Here is a 17,986-nt window from a genome sequence, read left to right on the forward strand (position 1 = left end):
ACAGGACCAAGAATGGGAGGATTCCAAAGGAATCTAAGAAAAGAAAACGACAGCCACTTGCTCCAAACGTAAGGCAGGGCACTTGAAGTTGAACATGCACATATCAAGAATGCTAACAGTTGGCTTACAAATATAGTATTTTATACGAGCAGCTGTCAGTAGCACAAAGTGTGGTTCTAGGTTGCAGTCAGAGTAGGGTACAAAGGAGATCGAGGACAACATGGTACTTGGAGAAATGGCTTGGAAATGTGTAAGTTACATGTTAAGACTGACATAGTTTTGGCTGAAGGGCGTATATCTAGGCATTTGCAATTACCCGACACTCAGCTCTACCTTTCCACTTTGTAAGGCATGAGCACGGTGGCCGAGTGGTTAAGGTGTTGGACTTAAGATCCAATGGACGTATGTCCGCGTGGGTTCGAACCCCACCCGTGCTAACCTCACTATTTTTAGGTGTGATTATTGAGCGGAAATGTTCACTTCACCTCTTTTTCTCATTGAAATGATCCACTTTACAATTTGTAATGGAGAAAAAATCGGACACTGCTATTGTCAAAATCGTCCTCGTTATATCCTTAGTATTTTACTTATTTTCAAAACCAAAATGTCAAAAAGAATATTCCGAGCGTGCCAGGATTCGAACCTGGAATCTTCTGATCCGTAGTCAGACGCGTTATCCGTTGCGCCACACGCCCACTGAAAGCCCAGGCTACAATACAATGTCTGATCTCTCATTTCCTTTCATTGTTGCACGGCTGCAAGTGCTAAATGTTGCCCAAACATGTTTGCATTGACCGACGTCATTTCATCTAGACGATGACATTCCATGACAAAACAAACAAAAGACTGCTTTGAGTGTGACAGGATTCCACCTTGGAATCGTCTTAAGTAGTTGGACGTCTTATGGCTTGTCAAACGGCTCTTTGCTTTATCACTGGGACTTCTTATTTACCAAGGAACTGCCGTCACATTACAAACGTTATGAACAAAGCCACTCTACAGCAAAGAAGCACATTACAGGACCAAGGATGGGAGGATTCCAAAGGAATCTAAGAAAAGAAAACGACAGCCACTTGCTCCAAACGTAAGGCAGGGCACTTGAAGTTGAACATGCACATATCAAGAATGCTAACAGTTGGCTTACAAATATAGTATTTTATACGAGCAGCTGTCAGTAGCACAAAGTGTGGTTCTAGGTTGCAGTCAGAGTAGGGTACAAAGGAGATCGAGGACAACATGGTACTTGGAGAAATGGCTTGGAAATGTGTAAGTTACATGTTAAGACTGACATAGTTTTGGCTGAAGGGCGTATATCTAGGCATTTGCAATTACCCGACACTTAGCTCTACCTTTCCACTTTGTAAGGCATGAGCACGGTGGCCGAGTGGTTAAGGCGTTGGACTTAAGATCCAATGGACGTATGTCCGCGTGGGTTCGAACCCCACCCGTGCTAACCTCACTATTTTTAGGTGTGATTATTGAGCGGAAATGTTCACTTCACCTCTTTTTCTCATTGAAATGATCCACTTTACAATTTGTAATGGAGAAAAAATCGGACACTGCTATTGTCAAAATCGTCCTCGTTATATCCTTAGTATTTTACTTATTTTCAAAACCAAAATGTCAAAAAGAATATTCCGAGCGTGCCAGGATTCGAACCTGGAATCTTCTGATCCGTAGTCAGACGCGTTATCCGTTGCGCCACACGCCCACTGAAAGCCCAGGCTACAATACAATGTCTGATCTCTCATTTCCTTTCATTGTTGCACGGCTGCAAGTGCTAAATGTTGCCCAAACATGTTTGCATTGACCGACGTCATTTCATCTAGACGATGACATTCCATGACAAAACAAACAAAAGACTGCTTTGAGTGTGACAGGATTCCACCTTGGAATCGTCTTAAGTAGTTAGACGTCTTATGGCTTGTCAAACGGCTCTTTGCTTTATCACTGGGACTTCTTATTTACCAAGGAACTGCCGTCACATTACAAACGTTATGAACAAAGCCACTCTACAGCAAAGAAGCACATTACAGGACCAAGGATGGGAGGATTCCAAAGGAATCTAAGAAAAGAAAACGACAGCCACTTGCTCCAAACGTAAGGCAGGGCACTTGAAGTTGAACATGCACATATCAAGAATGCTAACAGTTGGCTTACAAATATAGTATTTTATACGAGCAGCTGTCAGTAGCACAAAGTGTGGTTCTAGGTTGCAGTCAGAGTAGGGTACAAAGGAGATCGAGGACAACATGGTACTTGGAGAAATGGCTTGGAAATGTGTAAGTTACATGTTAAGACTGACATAGTTTTGCTGAAGGGCGTATATCTAGGCATTTGCAATTACCCGACACTCAGCTCTACCTTTCCACTTTGTAAGGCATGAGCACGGTGGCCGAGTGGTTAAGGCGTTGGACTTAAGATCCAATGGACGTATGTCCGCGTGGGTTCGAACCCCACCCGTGCTAACCTCACTATTTTTAGGTGTGATTATTGAGCGGAAATGTTCACTTCACCTCTTTTTCTCATTGAAATGATCCACTTTACAATTTGTTATGGAGAAAAAATCGGACACTGCTATTGTCAATTGCTTCCTCGTTATCTCCTTAGTATTTTACTTATTTTCAAAACCAAAATGTCAAAAAGAATATTCCGAGCGTGCCAGGATTCGAACCTGGTATCTTCTGATCCGTAGTCAGACGCGTTATCCGTTGCGCCACACGCCCACTGAAAGACCAGGCTACAATACAATGTCTGATCTCTCATTTCCTTTCATTGTTGCACGGCTGCAAGTGCTAAATGTTGCCCAAACATGTTTGCATTGACCGACGTCATTTCATCTAGACGATGACATTCCATGACAAAACAAACAAAAGACTGCTTTGAGTGTGATAGGATTCCACCTTGGAATCGTCTTAAGTAGTTGGACGTCTTATGGCTTGTCAAACGGCTCTTTGCTTTATCACTGGGACTTCTTATTTACCAAGGAACTGCCGTCACATTACAAACGTTATGAACAAAGCCACTCTACAGCAAAGAAGCACATTACAGGACCAAGAATGGGAGGATTCCAAAGGAATCTAAGAAAAGAAAACGACAGCCACTTGCTCCAAACGTAAGGCAGGGCACTTGAAGTTGAACATGCACATATCAAGAATGCTAACAGTTGGCTTACAAATATAGTATTTTATACGAGCAGCTGTCAGTAGCACAAAGTGTGGTTCTAGGTTGCAGTCAGAGTAGGGTACAAAGGAGATCGAGGACAACATGGTACTTGGAGAAATGGCTTGGAAATGTGTAAGTTACATGTTAAGACTGACATAGTTTTGGCTGAAGGGCGTATATCTAGGCATTTGCAATTACCCGACACTCAGCTCTACCTTTCCACTTTGTAAGGCATGAGCACGGTGGCTGAGTGGTTAAGGTGGTGGACTTAAGATCCAATGGACGTATGTCCGCGTGGGTTCGAACCCCACCCGTGCTAACCTCACTATTTTTAGGTGTGATTATTGAGCGGAAATGTTCACTTCACCTCTTTTTCTCATTGAAATGATCCACTTTACAATTTGTTATGGAGAAAAAATCGGACACTGCTATTGTCAATTGCTTCCTCGTTATCTCCTTAGTATTTTACTTATTTTCAAAACCAAAATGTCAAAAAGAATATTCCGAGCGTGCCAGGATTCGAACCTGGAATCTTCTGATCCGTAGTCAGACGCGTTATCCGTTGCGCCACACGCCCACTGAAAGACCAGGCTACAATACAATGTCTGATCTCTCATTTCCTTTCATTGTTGCACGGCTGCAAGTGCTAAGTGTTGCCCAAACATGTTTGCATTGACCGACGTCATTTCATCTAGACGATGACATTCCATGACAAAACAAACAAAAGACTGCTTTGAGTGTGATAGGATTCCACCTTGGAATCGTCTTAAGTAGTTGGACGTCTTATGGCTTGTCAAACGGCTCTTTGCTTTATCACTGGGACTTCTTATTTACCAAGGAACTGCCGTCACATTACAAACGTTATGAACAAAGCCACTCTACAGCAAAGAAGCACATTACAGGACCAAGGATGGGAGGATTCCAAAGGAATCTAAGAAAAGAAAACGACAGCCACTTGCTCCAAACGTAAGGCAGGGCACTTGAAGTTGAACATGCACATATCAAGAATGCTAACAGTTGGCTTACAAATATAGTATTTTATACGAGCAGCTGTCAGTAGCACAAAGTGTGGTTCTAGGTTGCAGTCAGAGTAGGGTACAAAGGAGATCGAGGACAACATGGTACTTGGAGAAATGGCTTGGAAATGTGTAAGTTACATGTTAAGACTGACATAGTTTTGCTGAAGGGCGTATATCTAGGCATTTGCAATTACCCGACACTCAGCTCTACCTTTCCACTTTGTAAGGCATGAGCACGGTGGCCGAGTGGTTAAGGCGTTGGACTTAAGATCCAATGGACGTATGTCCGCGTGGGTTCGAACCCCACCCGTGCTAACCTCACTATTTTTAGGTGTGATTATTGAGCGGAAATGTTCACTTCACCTCTTTTTCTCATTGAAATGATCCACTTTACAATTTGTTATGGAGAAAAAATCGGACACTGCTATTGTCAATTGCTTCCTCGTTATCTCCTTAGTATTTTACTTATTTTCAAAACCAAAATGTCAAAAAGAATATTCCGAGCGTGCCAGGATTCGAACCTGGAATCTTCTGATCCGTAGTCAGACGCGTTATCCGTTGCGCCACACGCCCACTGAAAGACCAGGCTACAATACAATGTCTGATCTCTCATTTCCTTTCATTGTTGCACGGCTGCAAGTGCTAAATGTTGCCCAAACATGTTTGCATTGACCGACGTCATTTCATCTAGACGATGACATTCCATGACAAAACAAACAAAAGACTGCTTTGAGTGTGATAGGATTCCACCTTGGAATCGTCTTAAGTAGTTGGACGTCTTATGGCTTGTCAAACGGCTCTTTGCTTTATCACTGGGACTTCTTATTTACCAAGGAACTGCCGTCACATTACAAACGTTATGAACAAAGCCACTCTACAGCAAAGAAGCACATTACAGGACCAAGAATGGGAGGATTCCAAAGGAATCTAAGAAAAGAAAACGACAGCCACTTGCTCCAAACGTAAGGCAGGGCACTTGAAGTTGAACATGCACATATCAAGAATGCTAACAGTTGGCTTACAAATATAGTATTTTATACGAGCAGCTGTCAGTAGCACAAAGTGTGGTTCTAGGTTGCAGTCAGAGTAGGGTACAAAGGAGATCGAGGACAACATGGTACTTGGAGAAATGGCTTGGAAATGTGTAAGTTACATGTTAAGACTGACATAGTTTTGGCTGAAGGGCGTATATCTAGGCATTTGCAATTACCCGACACTCAGCTCTACCTTTCCACTTTGTAAGGCATGAGCACGGTGGCTGAGTGGTTAAGGTGGTGGACTTAAGATCCAATGGACGTATGTCCGCGTGGGTTCGAACCCCACCCGTGCTAACCTCACTATTTTTAGGTGTGATTATTGAGCGGAAATGTTCACTTCACCTCTTTTTCTCATTGAAATGATCCACTTTACAATTTGTTATGGAGAAAAAATCGGACACTGCTATTGTCAATTGCTTCCTCGTTATCTCCTTAGTATTTTACTTATTTTCAAAACCAAAATGTCAAAAAGAATATTCCGAGCGTGCCAGGATTCGAACCTGGAATCTTCTGATCCGTAGTCAGACGCGTTATCCGTTGCGCCACACGCCCACTGAAAGACCAGGCTACAATACAATGTCTGATCTCTCATTTCCTTTCATTGTTGCACGGCTGCAAGGGCTAAGTGTTGCCCAAACATGTTTGCATTGACCGACGTCATTTCATCTAGACGATGACATTCCATGACAAAACAAACAAAAGACTGCTTTGAGTGTGATAGGATTCCACCTTGGAATCGTCTTAAGTAGTTGGACGTCTTATGGCTTGTCAAACGGCTCTTTGCTTTATCACTGGGACTTCTTATTTACCAAGGAACTGCCGTCACATTACAAACGTTATGAACAAAGCCACTCTACAGCAAAGAAGCACATTACAGGACCAAGGATGGGAGGATTCCAAAGGAATCTAAGAAAAGAAAACGACAGCCACTTGCTCCAAACGTAAGGCAGGGCACTTGAAGTTGAACATGCACATATCAAGAATGCTAACAGTTGGCTTACAAATATAGTATTTTATACGAGCAGCTGTCAGTAGCACAAAGTGTGGTTCTAGGTTGCAGTCAGAGTAGGGTACAAAGGAGATCGAGGACAACATGGTACTTGGAGAAATGGCTTGGAAATGTGTAAGTTACATGTTAAGACTGACATAGTTTTGCTGAAGGGCGTATATCTAGGCATTTGCAATTACCCGACACTCAGCTCTACCTTTCCACTTTGTAAGGCATGAGCACGGTGGCCGAGTGGTTAAGGCGTTGGACTTAAGATCCAATGGACGTATGTCCGCGTGGGTTCGAACCCCACCCGTGCTAACCTCACTATTTTTAGGTGTGATTATTGAGCGGAAATGTTCACTTCACCTCTTTTTCTCATTGAAATGATCCACTTTACAATTTGTTATGGAGAAAAAATCGGACACTGCTATTGTCAATTGCTTCCTCGTTATCTCCTTAGTATTTTACTTATTTTCAAAACCAAAATGTCAAAAAGAATATTCCGAGCGTGCCAGGATTCGAACCTGGAATCTTCTGATCCGTAGTCAGACGCGTTATCCGTTGCGCCACACGCCCACTGAAAGACCAGGCTACAATACAATGTCTGATCTCTCATTTCCTTTCATTGTTGCACGGCTGCAAGTGCTAAATGTTGCCCAAACATGTTTGCATTGACCGACGTCATTTCATCTAGACGATGACATTCCATGACAAAACAAACAAAAGACTGCTTTGAGTGTGACAGGATTCCACCTTGGAATCGTCTTAAGTAGTTGGACGTCTTATGGCTTGTCAAACGGCTCTTTGCTTTATCACTGGGACTTCTTATTTACCAAGGAACTGCCGTCACATTACAAACGTTATGAACAAAGCCACTCTACAGCAAAGAAGCACATTACAGGACCAAGGATGGGAGGATTCCAAAGGAATCTAAGAAAAGAAAACGACAGCCACTTGCTCCAAACGTAAGGCAGGGCACTTGAAGTTGAACATGCACATATCAAGAATGCTAACAGTTGGCTTACAAATATAGTATTTTATACGAGCAGCTGTCAGTAGCACAAAGTGTGGTTCTAGGTTGCAGTCAGAGTAGGGTACAAAGGAGATCGAGGACAACATGGTACTTGGAGAAATGGCTTGGAAATGTGTAAGTTACATGTTAAGACTGACATAGTTTTGGCTGAAGGGCGTATATCTAGGCATTTGCAATTACCCGACACTCAGCTCTACCTTTCCACTTTGTAAGGCATGAGCACGGTGGCCGAGTGGTTAAGGCGTTGGACTTAAGATCCAATGGACGTATGTCCGCGTGGGTTCGAACCCCACCCGTGCTAACCTCACTATTTTTAGGTGTGATTATTGAGCGGAAATGTTCACTTCACCTCTTTTTCTCATTGAAATGATCCACTTTACAATTTGTAATGGAGAAAAAATCGGACACTGCTATTGTCAAAATCGTCCTCGTTATATCCTTAGTATTTTACTTATTTTCAAAACCAAAATGTCAAAAAGAATATTCCGAGCGTAATAGGATTCGAACCTGGAATCTTCTGATCCGTAGTCAGACGCGTTATCCGTTGCGCCACACGCCCACTGAAAGCCCAGGCTACAATACAATGTCTGATCTCTCATTTCCTTTCATTGTTGCACGGCTGCAAGTGCTAAATGTTGCCCAAACATGTTTGCATTGACCGACGTCATTTCATCCAGACGATGACATTCCATGACAAAACAAACAAAAGACTGCTTTGAGTGTGATAGGATTCCACCTTGGAATCGTCTTAAGTAGTTGGACGTCTTATGGCTTGTCAAACGGCTCTTTGCTTTATCACTGGGACTTCTTATTTACCAAGGAACTGCCGTCACATAACAAACGTTATGAACAAATCCACTCTACAGCAAAGAAGCACATTACAGGACCAAGGATGGGAGGATTCCAAAGGAATCTAAGAAAAGAAAACGACAGCCACTTGCTCCAAACGTAAGGCAGGGCACTTGAAGTTGAACATGCACATATCAAGAATGCTAACAGTTGGCTTACAAATATAGTATTTTATACGAGCAGCTGTCAGTAGCACAAAGTGTGGTTCTAGGTTGCAGTCAGAGTAGGGTACAAAGGAGATCGAGGACAACATGGTACTTGGAGAAATGGCTTGGAAATGTGTAAGTTACATGTTAAGACTGACATAGTTTTGGCTGAAGGGCGTATATCTAGGCATTTGCAATTACCCGACACTCAGCTCTACCTTTCCACTTTGTAAGGCATGAGCACGGTGGCTGAGTGGTTAAGGTGGTGGACTTAAGATCCAATGGACGTATGTCCGCGTGGGTTCGAACCCCACCCGTGCTAACCTCACTATTTTTAGGTGTGATTATTGAGCGGAAATGTTCACTTCACCTCTTTTTCTCATTGAAATGATCCACTTTACAATTTGTAATGGAGAAAAAATCGGACACTGCTATTGTCAAAATCGTCCTCGTTATATCCTTAGTATTTTACTTATTTTCAAAACCAAAATGTCAAAAAGAATATTCCGAGCGTGCCAGGATTCGAATCTGGAATCTTCTGATCCGTAGTCAGACGCGTTATCCGTTGCGCCACACGCCCACTGAAAGCCCAGGCTACAATACAATGTCTGATCTCTCATTTCCTTTCATTGTTGCACGGCTGCAAGTGCTAAATGTTGCCCAAACATGTTTGCATTGACCGACGTCATTTCATCTAGACGATGACATTCCATGACAAAACAAACAAAAGACTGCTTTGAGTGTGACAGGATTCCACCTTGGAATCGTCTTAAGTAGTTGGACGTCTTATGGCTTGTCAAACGGCTCTTTGCTTTATCACTGGGACTTCTTATTTACCAAGGAACTGCCGTCACATTACAAACGTTATGAACAAAGCCACTCTACAGCAAAGAAGCACATTACAGGACCAAGGATGGGAGGATTCCAAAGGAATCTAAGAAAAGAAAACGACAGCCACTTGCTCCAAACGTAAGGCAGGGCACTTGAAGTTGAACATGCACATATCAAGAATGCTAACAGTTGGCTTACAAATATAGTATTTTATACGAGCAGCTGTCAGTAGCACAAAGTGTGGTTCTAGGTTGCAGTCAGAGTAGGGTACAAAGGAGATCGAGGACAACATGGTACTTGGAGAAATGGCTTGGAAATGTGTAAGTTACATGTTAAGACTGACATAGTTTTGGCTGAAGGGCGTATATCTAGGCATTTGCAATTACCCGACACTCAGCTCTACCTTTCCACTTTGTAAGGCATGAGCACGGTGGCTGAGTGGTTAAGGTAGTGGACTTAAGATCCAATGGACGTATGTCCGCGTGGGTTCGAACCCCACCCGTGCTAACCTCACTATTTTTAGGTGTGATTATTGAGCGGAAATGTTCACTTCACCTCTTTTTCTCATTGAAATGATCCACTTTACAATTTGTTATGGAGAAAAAATCGGACACTGCTATTGTCAATTGCTTCCTCGTTATCTCCTTAGTATTTTACTTATTTTCAAAACCAAAATGTCAAAAAGAATATTCCGAGCGTGCCAGGATTCGAACCTGGAATCTTCTGATCCGTAGTCAGACGCGTTATCCGTTGCGCCACACGCCCACTGAAAGACCAGGCTACAATACAATGTCTGATCTCTCATTTCCTTTCATTGTTGCACGGCTGCAAGTGCTAAATGTTGCCCAAACATGTTTGCATTGACCGACGTCATTTCATCTAGACGATGACATTCCATGACAAAACAAACAAAAGACTGCTTTGAGTGTGATAGGATTCCACCTTGGAATCGTCTTAAGTAGTTGGACGTCTTATGGCTTGTCAAACGGCTCTTTGCTTTATCACTGGGACTTCTTATTTACCAAGGAACTGCCGTCACATTACAAACGTTATGAACAAAGCCACTCTACAGCAAAGAAGCACATTACAGGACCAAGAATGGGAGGATTCCAAAGGAATCTAAGAAAAGAAAACGACAGCCACTTGCTCCAAACGTAAGGCAGGGCACTTGAAGTTGAACATGCACATATCAAGAATGCTAACAGTTGGCTTACAAATATAGTATTTTATACGAGCAGCTGTCAGTAGCACAAAGTGTGGTTCTAGGTTGCAGTCAGAGTAGGGTACAAAGGAGATCGAGGACAACATGGTACTTGGAGAAATGGCTTGGAAATGTGTAAGTTACATGTTAAGACTGACATAGTTTTGGCTGAAGGGCGTATATCTAGGCATTTGCAATTACCCGACACTCAGCTCTACCTTTCCACTTTGTAAGGCATGAGCACGGTGGCTGAGTGGTTAAGGTGGTGGACTTAAGATCCAATGGACGTATGTCCGCGTTTGTTCGAACCCCACCCGTGCTAACCTCACTATTTTTAGGTGTGATTATTGAGCGGAAATGTTCACTTCACCTCTTTTTCTCATTGAAATGATCCACTTTACAATTTGTTATGGAGAAAAAATCGGACACTGCTATTGTCAATTGCTTCCTCGTTATCTCCTTAGTATTTTACTTATTTTCAAAACCAAAATGTCAAAAAGAATATTCCGAGCGTGCCAGGATTCGAACCTGGAATCTTCTGATCCGTAGTCAGACGCGTTATCCGTTGCGCCACACGCCCACTGAAAGACCAGGCTACAATACAATGTCTGATCTCTCATTTCCTTTCATTGTTGCACGGCTGCAAGTGCTAAGTGTTGCCCAAACATGTTTGCATTGACCGACGTCATTTCATCTAGACGATGACATTCCATGACAAAACAAACAAAAGACTGCTTTGAGTGTGATAGGATTCCACCTTGGAATCGTCTTAAGTAGTTGGACGTCTTATGGCTTGTCAAACGGCTCTTTGCTTTATCACTGGGACTTCTTATTTACCAAGGAACTGCCGTCACATTACAAACGTTATGAACAAAGCCACTCTACAGCAAAGAAGCACATTACAGGACCAAGGATGGGAGGATTCCAAAGGAATCTAAGAAAAGAAAACGACAGCCACTTGCTCCAAACGTAAGGCAGGGCACTTGAAGTTGAACATGCACATATCAAGAATGCTAACAGTTGGCTTACAAATATAGTATTTTATACGAGCAGCTGTCAGTAGCACAAAGTGTGGTTCTAGGTTGCAGTCAGAGTAGGGTACAAAGGAGATCGAGGACAACATGGTACTTGGAGAAATGGCTTGGAAATGTGTAAGTTACATGTTAAGACTGACATAGTTTTGCTGAAGGGCGTATATCTAGGCATTTGCAATTACCCGACACTCAGCTCTACCTTTCCACTTTGTAAGGCATGAGCACGGTGGCCGAGTGGTTAAGGCGTTGGACTTAAGATCCAATGGACGTATGTCCGCGTGGGTTCGAACCCCACCCGTGCTAACCTCACTATTTTTAGGTGTGATTATTGAGCGGAAATGTTCACTTCACCTCTTTTTCTCATTGAAATGATCCACTTTACAATTTGTTATGGAGAAAAAATCGGACACTGCTATTGTCAATTGCTTCCTCGTTATCTCCTTAGTATTTTACTTATTTTCAAAACCAAAATGTCAAAAAGAATATTCCGAGCGTGCCAGGATTCGAACCTGGAATCTTCTGATCCGTAGTCAGACGCGTTATCCGTTGCGCCACACGCCCACTGAAAGACCAGGCTACAATACAATGTCTGATCTCTCATTTCCTTTCATTGTTGCACGGCTGCAAGTGCTAAATGTTGCCCAAACATGTTTGCATTGACCGACGTCATTTCATCTAGACGATGACATTCCATGACAAAACAAACAAAAGACTGCTTTGAGTGTGATAGGATTCCACCTTGGAATCGTCTTAAGTAGTTGGACGTCTTATGGCTTGTCAAACGGCTCTTTGCTTTATCACTGGGACTTCTTATTTACCAAGGAACTGCCGTCACATTACAAACGTTATGAACAAAGCCACTCTACAGCAAAGAAGCACATTACAGGACCAAGAATGGGAGGATTCCAAAGGAATCTAAGAAAAGAAAACGACAGCCACTTGCTCCAAACGTAAGGCAGGGCACTTGAAGTTGAACATGCACATATCAAGAATGCTAACAGTTGGCTTACAAATATAGTATTTTATACGAGCAGCTGTCAGTAGCACAAAGTGTGGTTCTAGGTTGCAGTCAGAGTAGGGTACAAAGGAGATCGAGGACAACATGGTACTTGGAGAAATGGCTTGGAAATGTGTAAGTTACATGTTAAGACTGACATAGTTTTGGCTGAAGGGCGTATATCTAGGCATTTGCAATTACCCGACACTCAGCTCTACCTTTCCACTTTGTAAGGCATGAGCACGGTGGCTGAGTGGTTAAGGTGGTGGACTTAAGATCCAATGGACGTATGTCCGCGTGGGTTCGAACCCCACCCGTGCTAACCTCACTATTTTTAGGTGTGATTATTGAGCGGAAATGTTCACTTCACCTCTTTTTCTCATTGAAATGATCCACTTTACAATTTGTAATGGAGAAAAAATCGGACACTGCTATTGTCAAAATCGTCCTCGTTATATCCTTAGTATTTTACTTATTTTCAAAACCAAAATGTCAAAAAGAATATTCCGAGCGTGCCAGGATTCGAATCTGGAATCTTCTGATCCGTAGTCAGACGCGTTATCCGTTGCGCCACACGCCCACTGAAAGCCCAGGCTACAATACAATGTCTGATCTCTCATTTCCTTTCATTGTTGCACGGCTGCAAGTGCTAAATGTTGCCCAAACATGTTTGCATTGACCGACGTCATTTCATCTAGACGATGACATTCCATGACAAAACAAACAAAAGACTGCTTTGAGTGTGACAGGATTCCACCTTGGAATCGTCTTAAGTAGTTGGACGTCTTATGGCTTGTCAAACGGCTCTTTGCTTTATCACTGGGACTTCTTATTTACCAAGGAACTGCCGTCACATTACAAACGTTATGAACAAAGCCACTCTACAGCAAAGAAGCACATTACAGGACCAAGGATGGGAGGATTCCAAAGGAATCTAAGAAAAGAAAACGACAGCCACTTGCTCCAAACGTAAGGCAGGGCACTTGAAGTTGAACATGCACATATCAAGAATGCTAACAGTTGGCTTACAAATATAGTATTTTATACGAGCAGCTGTCAGTAGCACAAAGTGTGGTTCTAGGTTGCAGTCAGAGTAGGGTACAAAGGAGATCGAGGACAACATGGTACTTGGAGAAATGGCTTGGAAATGTGTAAGTTACATGTTAAGACTGACATAGTTTTGGCTGAAGGGCGTATATCTAGGCATTTGCAATTACCCGACACTCAGCTCTACCTTTCCACTTTGTAAGGCATGAGCACGGTGGCTGACTGGTTAAGGTGGTGGACTTAAGATCCAATGGACGTATGTCCGCGTGGGTTCGAACCCCACCCGTGCTAACCTCACTATTTTTAGGTGTGATTATTGAGCGGAAATGTTCACTTCACCTCTTTTTCTCATTGAAGTGATCCACTTTACAATTTGTAATGGAGAAAAAATCGGACACTGCTATTGTCAAAATCGTCCTCGTTATATCCTTAGTATTTTACTTATTTTCAAAACCAAAATGTCAAAAAGAATATTCCGAGCGTGCCAGGATTCGAACCTGGAATCTTCTGATCCGTAGTCAGACGCGTTATCCGTTGCGCCACACGCCCACTGAAAGCCCAGGCTACAATACAATGTCTGATCTCTCATTTCCTTTCATTGTTGCACGGCTGCAAGTGCTAAATGTTGCCCAAACATGTTTGCATTGACCGACGTCATTTCATCTAGACGATGACATTCCATGACAAAACAAACAAAAGACTGCTTTGAGTGTGACAGGATTCCACCTTGGAATCGTCTTAAGTAGTTGGACGTCTTATGGCTTGTCAAACGGCTCTTTGCTTTATCACTGGGACTTCTTATTTACCAAGGAACTGCCGTCACATTACAAACGTTATGAACAAAGCCACTCTACAGCAAAGAAGCACATTACAGGACCAAGAATGGGAGGATTCCAAAGGAATCTAAGAAAAGAAAACGACAGCCACTTGCTCCAAACGTAAGGCAGGGCACTTGAAGTTGAACATGCACATATCAAGAATGCTAACAGTTGGCTTACAAATATAGTATTTTATACGAGCAGCTGTCAGTAGCACAAAGTGTGGTTCTAGGTTGCAGTCAGAGTAGGGTACAAAGGAGATCGAGGACAACATGGTACTTGGAGAAATGGCTTGGAAATGTGTAAGTTACATGTTAAGACTGACATAGTTTTGGCTGAAGGGCGTATATCTAGGCATTTGCAATTACCCGACACTCAGCTCTACCTTTCCACTTTGTAAGGCATGAGCACGGTGGCCGAGTGGTTAAGGCGTTGGACTTAAGATCCAATGGACGTATGTCCGCGTGGGTTCGAACCCCACCCGTGCTAACCTCACTATTTTTAGGTGTGATTATTGAGCGGAAATGTTCACTTCACCTCTTTTTCTCATTGAAATGATCCACTTTACAATTTGTAATGGAGAAAAAATCGGACACTGCTATTGTCAAAATCGTCCTCGTTATATCCTTAGTATTTTACTTATTTTCAAAACCAAAATGTCAAAAAGAATATTCCGAGCGTGCCAGGATTCGAACCTGGAATCTTCTGATCCGTAGTCAGACGCGTTATCCGTTGCGCCACACGCCCACTGAAAGCCCAGGCTACAATACAATGTCTGATCTCTCATTTCCTTTCATTGTTGCACGGCTGCAAGTGCTAAATGTTGCCCAAACATGTTTGCATTGACCGGCGTCATTTCATCTAGACGATGACATTCCATGACAAAACAAACAAAAGACTGCTTTGAGTGTGACAGGATTCCACCTTGGAATCGTCTTAAGTAGTTGGACGTCTTATGGCTTGTCAAACGGCTCTTTGCTTTATCACTGGGACTTCTTATTTACCAAGGAACTGCCGTCACATTACAAACGTTATGAACAAAGCCACTCTACAGCAAAGAAGCACATTACAGGACCAAGAATGGGAGGATTCCAAAGGAATCTAAGAAAAGAAAACGACAGCCACTTGCTCCAAACGTAAGGCAGGGCACTTGAAGTTGAACATGCACATATCAAGAATGCTAACAGTTGGCTTACAAATATAGTATTTTATACGAGCAGCTGTCAGTAGCACAAAGTGTGGTTCTAGGTTGCAGTCAGAGTAGGGTACAAAGGAGATCGAGGACAACATGGTACTTGGAGAAATGGCTTGGAAATGTGTAAGTTACATGTTAAGACTGACATAGTTTTGGCTGAAGGGCGTATATCTAGGCATTTGCAATTACCCGACACTCAGCTCTACCTTTCCACTTTGTAAGGCATGAGCACGGTGGCCGAGTGGTTAAGGTGTTGGACTTAAGATCCAATGGACGTATGTCCGCGTGGGTTCGAACCCCACCCGTGCTAACCTCACTATTTTTAGGTGTGATTATTGAGCGGAAATGTTCACTTCACCTCTTTTTCTCATTGAAATGATCCACTTTACAATTTGTAATGGAGAAAAAATCGGACACTGCTATTGTCAAAATCTTCCTCGTTATCTCCTTAGTATTTTACTTATTTTCAAAACCAAAATGTCAAAAAGAATATTCCGAGCGTGCCAGGATTCGAACCTGGAATCTTCTGATCCGTAGTCAGACGCGTTATCCGTTGCGCCACACGCCCACTGAAAGCCCAGGCTACAATACAATGTCTGATCTCTCATTTCCTTTCATTGTTGCACGGCTGCAAGTGCTAAATGTTGCCCAAACATGTTTGCATTGACCGACGTCATTTCATCTAGACGATGACATTCCATGACAAAACAAACAAAAGACTGCTTTGAGTGTGACAGGATTCCACCTTGGAATCGTCTTAAGTAGTTGGACGTCTTATGGCTTGTCAAACGGCTCTTTGCTTTATCACTGGGACTTCTTATTTACCAAGGAACTGCCGTCACATTACAAACGTTATGAACAAAGCCACTCTACAGCAAAGAAGCACATTACAGGACCAAGGATGGGAGGATTCCAAAGGAATCTAAGAAAAGAAAACGACAGCCACTTGCTCCAAACGTAAGGCAGGGCACTTGAAGTTGAACATGCACATATCAAGAATGCTAACAGTTGGCTTACAAATATAGTATTTTATACGAGCAGCTGTCAGTAGCACAAAGTGTGGTTCTAGGTTGCAGTCAGAGTAGGGTACAAAGGAGATCGAGGACAACATGGTACTTGGAGAAATGGCTTGGAAATGTGTAAGTTACATGTTAAGACTGACATAGTTTTGGCTGAAGGGCGTATATCTAGGCATTTGCAATTACCCGACACTTAGCTCTACCTTTCCACTTTGTAAGGCATGAGCACGGTGGCCGAGTGGTTAAGGCGTTGGGCTTAAGATCCAATGGACGTATGACCGCGTGGGTTCGAACCCCACCCGTGCTAACCTCACTATTTTTAGGTGTGATTATTGAGCGGAAATGTTCACTTCACCTCTTTTTCTCATTGAAATGATCCACTTTACAATTTGTAATGGAGAAAAAATCGGACACTGCTATTGTCAAAATCGTCCTCGTTATATCCTTAGTATTTTACTTATTTTCAAAACCAAAATGTCAAAAAGAATATTCCGAGCGTGCCAGGATTCGAACCTGGAATCTTCTGATCCGTAGTCAGACGCGTTATCCGTTGCGCCACACGCCCACTGAAAGCCCAGGCTACAATACAATGTCTGATCTCTCATTTCCTTTCATTGTTGCACGGCTGCAAGTGCTAAATGTTGCCCAAACATGTTTGCATTGACCGACGTCATTTCATCTAGACGATGACATTCCATGACAAAACAAACAAAAGACTGCTTTGAGTGTGACAGGATTCCACCTTGGAATCGTCTTAAGTAGTTGGACGTCTTATGGCTTGTCAAACGGCTCTTTGCTTTATCACTGGGACTTCTTATTTACCAAGGAACTGCCGTCACATTACAAACGTTATGAACAAAGCCACTCTACAGCAAAGAAGCACATTACAGGACCAAGGATGGGAGGATTCCAAAGGAATCTAAGAAAAGAAAACGACAGCCACTTGCTCCAAACGTAAGGCAGGGCACTTGAAGTTGAACATGCACATATCAAGAATGCTAACAGTTGGCTTACAAATATAGTATTTTATACGAGCAGCTGTCAGTAGCACAAAGTGTGGTTCTAGGTTGCAGTCAGAGTAGGGTACAAAGGAGATCGAGGACAACATGGTACTTGGAGAAATGGCTTGGAAATGTGTAAGTTACATGTTAAGACTGACATAGTTTTGGCTGAAGGGCGTATATCTAGGCATTTGCAATTACCCGACACTTAGCTCTACCTTTCCACTTTGTAAGGCATGAGCACGGTGGCCGAGTGGTTAAGGCGTTGGACTTAAGATCCAATGGACGTATGTCCGCGTGGGTTCGAACCCCACCCGTGCTAACCTCACTATTTTTAGGTGTGATTATTGAGCGGAAATGTTCACTTCACCTCTTTTTCTCATTGAAATGATCCACTTTACAATTTGTAATGGAGAAAAAATCGGACACTGCTATTGTCAAAATCTTCCTCGTTATATCCTTAGTATTTTACTTATTTTCAAAACCAAAATGTCAAAAAGAATATTCCGAGCGTGCCAGGATTCGAACCTGGAATCTTCTGATCCGTAGTCAGACGCGTTATCCGTTGCGCCACACGCCCACTGAAAGCCCAGGCTACAATAC

General features: G+C 42.8%; 34 non-coding genes across 34 annotated transcripts; 17 read left to right on the forward strand and 17 right to left on the reverse strand.

Moving 5' to 3' along the window:
• Positions 1-354: 354 nt before the first annotated feature.
• Trnal-uaa (transfer RNA leucine (anticodon UAA)) lies at positions 355-437 on the forward strand. The gene has a single exon. It is a non-coding gene; the product is annotated as a tRNA-Leu (tRNA).
• A 185-nt stretch (positions 438-622) lies between these two features.
• Positions 623-695, reverse strand: Trnar-acg (transfer RNA arginine (anticodon ACG)). Its single transcript has one exon. It is a non-coding gene; the product is annotated as a tRNA-Arg (tRNA).
• A 675-nt stretch (positions 696-1,370) lies between these two features.
• On the forward strand, positions 1,371-1,453 carry Trnal-uaa (transfer RNA leucine (anticodon UAA)). Its single transcript has one exon. It is a non-coding gene; the product is annotated as a tRNA-Leu (tRNA).
• A 185-nt stretch (positions 1,454-1,638) lies between these two features.
• Trnar-acg (transfer RNA arginine (anticodon ACG)) lies at positions 1,639-1,711 on the reverse strand. The gene has a single exon. It is a non-coding gene; the product is annotated as a tRNA-Arg (tRNA).
• A 674-nt stretch (positions 1,712-2,385) lies between these two features.
• Positions 2,386-2,468, forward strand: Trnal-uaa (transfer RNA leucine (anticodon UAA)). The gene has a single exon. It is a non-coding gene; the product is annotated as a tRNA-Leu (tRNA).
• Positions 2,469-2,653: 185 nt separating this feature from the next.
• Positions 2,654-2,726, reverse strand: Trnar-acg (transfer RNA arginine (anticodon ACG)). The gene has a single exon. It is a non-coding gene; the product is annotated as a tRNA-Arg (tRNA).
• A 675-nt stretch (positions 2,727-3,401) lies between these two features.
• Positions 3,402-3,484, forward strand: Trnal-uaa (transfer RNA leucine (anticodon UAA)). Its single transcript has one exon. It is a non-coding gene; the product is annotated as a tRNA-Leu (tRNA).
• Positions 3,485-3,669: 185 nt separating this feature from the next.
• Trnar-acg (transfer RNA arginine (anticodon ACG)) lies at positions 3,670-3,742 on the reverse strand. The gene has a single exon. It is a non-coding gene; the product is annotated as a tRNA-Arg (tRNA).
• A 674-nt stretch (positions 3,743-4,416) lies between these two features.
• Positions 4,417-4,499, forward strand: Trnal-uaa (transfer RNA leucine (anticodon UAA)). Its single transcript has one exon. It is a non-coding gene; the product is annotated as a tRNA-Leu (tRNA).
• A 185-nt stretch (positions 4,500-4,684) lies between these two features.
• Trnar-acg (transfer RNA arginine (anticodon ACG)) lies at positions 4,685-4,757 on the reverse strand. The gene has a single exon. It is a non-coding gene; the product is annotated as a tRNA-Arg (tRNA).
• Positions 4,758-5,432: 675 nt separating this feature from the next.
• Positions 5,433-5,515, forward strand: Trnal-uaa (transfer RNA leucine (anticodon UAA)). The gene has a single exon. It is a non-coding gene; the product is annotated as a tRNA-Leu (tRNA).
• Positions 5,516-5,700: 185 nt separating this feature from the next.
• Positions 5,701-5,773, reverse strand: Trnar-acg (transfer RNA arginine (anticodon ACG)). The gene has a single exon. It is a non-coding gene; the product is annotated as a tRNA-Arg (tRNA).
• Positions 5,774-6,447: 674 nt separating this feature from the next.
• Positions 6,448-6,530, forward strand: Trnal-uaa (transfer RNA leucine (anticodon UAA)). The gene has a single exon. It is a non-coding gene; the product is annotated as a tRNA-Leu (tRNA).
• A 185-nt stretch (positions 6,531-6,715) lies between these two features.
• On the reverse strand, positions 6,716-6,788 carry Trnar-acg (transfer RNA arginine (anticodon ACG)). The gene has a single exon. It is a non-coding gene; the product is annotated as a tRNA-Arg (tRNA).
• Positions 6,789-7,463: 675 nt separating this feature from the next.
• On the forward strand, positions 7,464-7,546 carry Trnal-uaa (transfer RNA leucine (anticodon UAA)). The gene has a single exon. It is a non-coding gene; the product is annotated as a tRNA-Leu (tRNA).
• Positions 7,547-8,479: 933 nt separating this feature from the next.
• Trnal-uaa (transfer RNA leucine (anticodon UAA)) lies at positions 8,480-8,562 on the forward strand. The gene has a single exon. It is a non-coding gene; the product is annotated as a tRNA-Leu (tRNA).
• A 185-nt stretch (positions 8,563-8,747) lies between these two features.
• On the reverse strand, positions 8,748-8,820 carry Trnar-acg (transfer RNA arginine (anticodon ACG)). Its single transcript has one exon. It is a non-coding gene; the product is annotated as a tRNA-Arg (tRNA).
• A 675-nt stretch (positions 8,821-9,495) lies between these two features.
• Positions 9,496-9,578, forward strand: Trnal-uaa (transfer RNA leucine (anticodon UAA)). The gene has a single exon. It is a non-coding gene; the product is annotated as a tRNA-Leu (tRNA).
• Positions 9,579-9,763: 185 nt separating this feature from the next.
• Positions 9,764-9,836, reverse strand: Trnar-acg (transfer RNA arginine (anticodon ACG)). Its single transcript has one exon. It is a non-coding gene; the product is annotated as a tRNA-Arg (tRNA).
• A 943-nt stretch (positions 9,837-10,779) lies between these two features.
• Trnar-acg (transfer RNA arginine (anticodon ACG)) lies at positions 10,780-10,852 on the reverse strand. Its single transcript has one exon. It is a non-coding gene; the product is annotated as a tRNA-Arg (tRNA).
• Positions 10,853-11,526: 674 nt separating this feature from the next.
• Trnal-uaa (transfer RNA leucine (anticodon UAA)) lies at positions 11,527-11,609 on the forward strand. Its single transcript has one exon. It is a non-coding gene; the product is annotated as a tRNA-Leu (tRNA).
• Positions 11,610-11,794: 185 nt separating this feature from the next.
• Positions 11,795-11,867, reverse strand: Trnar-acg (transfer RNA arginine (anticodon ACG)). The gene has a single exon. It is a non-coding gene; the product is annotated as a tRNA-Arg (tRNA).
• A 675-nt stretch (positions 11,868-12,542) lies between these two features.
• Positions 12,543-12,625, forward strand: Trnal-uaa (transfer RNA leucine (anticodon UAA)). Its single transcript has one exon. It is a non-coding gene; the product is annotated as a tRNA-Leu (tRNA).
• Positions 12,626-12,810: 185 nt separating this feature from the next.
• On the reverse strand, positions 12,811-12,883 carry Trnar-acg (transfer RNA arginine (anticodon ACG)). Its single transcript has one exon. It is a non-coding gene; the product is annotated as a tRNA-Arg (tRNA).
• Positions 12,884-13,558: 675 nt separating this feature from the next.
• On the forward strand, positions 13,559-13,641 carry Trnal-uaa (transfer RNA leucine (anticodon UAA)). Its single transcript has one exon. It is a non-coding gene; the product is annotated as a tRNA-Leu (tRNA).
• A 185-nt stretch (positions 13,642-13,826) lies between these two features.
• On the reverse strand, positions 13,827-13,899 carry Trnar-acg (transfer RNA arginine (anticodon ACG)). The gene has a single exon. It is a non-coding gene; the product is annotated as a tRNA-Arg (tRNA).
• A 675-nt stretch (positions 13,900-14,574) lies between these two features.
• On the forward strand, positions 14,575-14,657 carry Trnal-uaa (transfer RNA leucine (anticodon UAA)). The gene has a single exon. It is a non-coding gene; the product is annotated as a tRNA-Leu (tRNA).
• A 185-nt stretch (positions 14,658-14,842) lies between these two features.
• Trnar-acg (transfer RNA arginine (anticodon ACG)) lies at positions 14,843-14,915 on the reverse strand. The gene has a single exon. It is a non-coding gene; the product is annotated as a tRNA-Arg (tRNA).
• Positions 14,916-15,590: 675 nt separating this feature from the next.
• Trnal-uaa (transfer RNA leucine (anticodon UAA)) lies at positions 15,591-15,673 on the forward strand. The gene has a single exon. It is a non-coding gene; the product is annotated as a tRNA-Leu (tRNA).
• Positions 15,674-15,858: 185 nt separating this feature from the next.
• On the reverse strand, positions 15,859-15,931 carry Trnar-acg (transfer RNA arginine (anticodon ACG)). Its single transcript has one exon. It is a non-coding gene; the product is annotated as a tRNA-Arg (tRNA).
• Positions 15,932-16,606: 675 nt separating this feature from the next.
• On the forward strand, positions 16,607-16,689 carry Trnal-uaa (transfer RNA leucine (anticodon UAA)). Its single transcript has one exon. It is a non-coding gene; the product is annotated as a tRNA-Leu (tRNA).
• A 185-nt stretch (positions 16,690-16,874) lies between these two features.
• On the reverse strand, positions 16,875-16,947 carry Trnar-acg (transfer RNA arginine (anticodon ACG)). The gene has a single exon. It is a non-coding gene; the product is annotated as a tRNA-Arg (tRNA).
• A 675-nt stretch (positions 16,948-17,622) lies between these two features.
• Positions 17,623-17,705, forward strand: Trnal-uaa (transfer RNA leucine (anticodon UAA)). The gene has a single exon. It is a non-coding gene; the product is annotated as a tRNA-Leu (tRNA).
• A 185-nt stretch (positions 17,706-17,890) lies between these two features.
• Positions 17,891-17,963, reverse strand: Trnar-acg (transfer RNA arginine (anticodon ACG)). Its single transcript has one exon. It is a non-coding gene; the product is annotated as a tRNA-Arg (tRNA).
• Positions 17,964-17,986: the final 23 nt, after the last annotated feature.

The sequence above is a fragment of the Haliotis asinina genome, chromosome 11 (genome assembly GCF_037392515.1).
Source record: "Haliotis asinina isolate JCU_RB_2024 chromosome 11, JCU_Hal_asi_v2, whole genome shotgun sequence".
In the NCBI taxonomy this organism is placed as follows: domain Eukaryota; kingdom Metazoa; phylum Mollusca; class Gastropoda; order Lepetellida; family Haliotidae; genus Haliotis; species Haliotis asinina.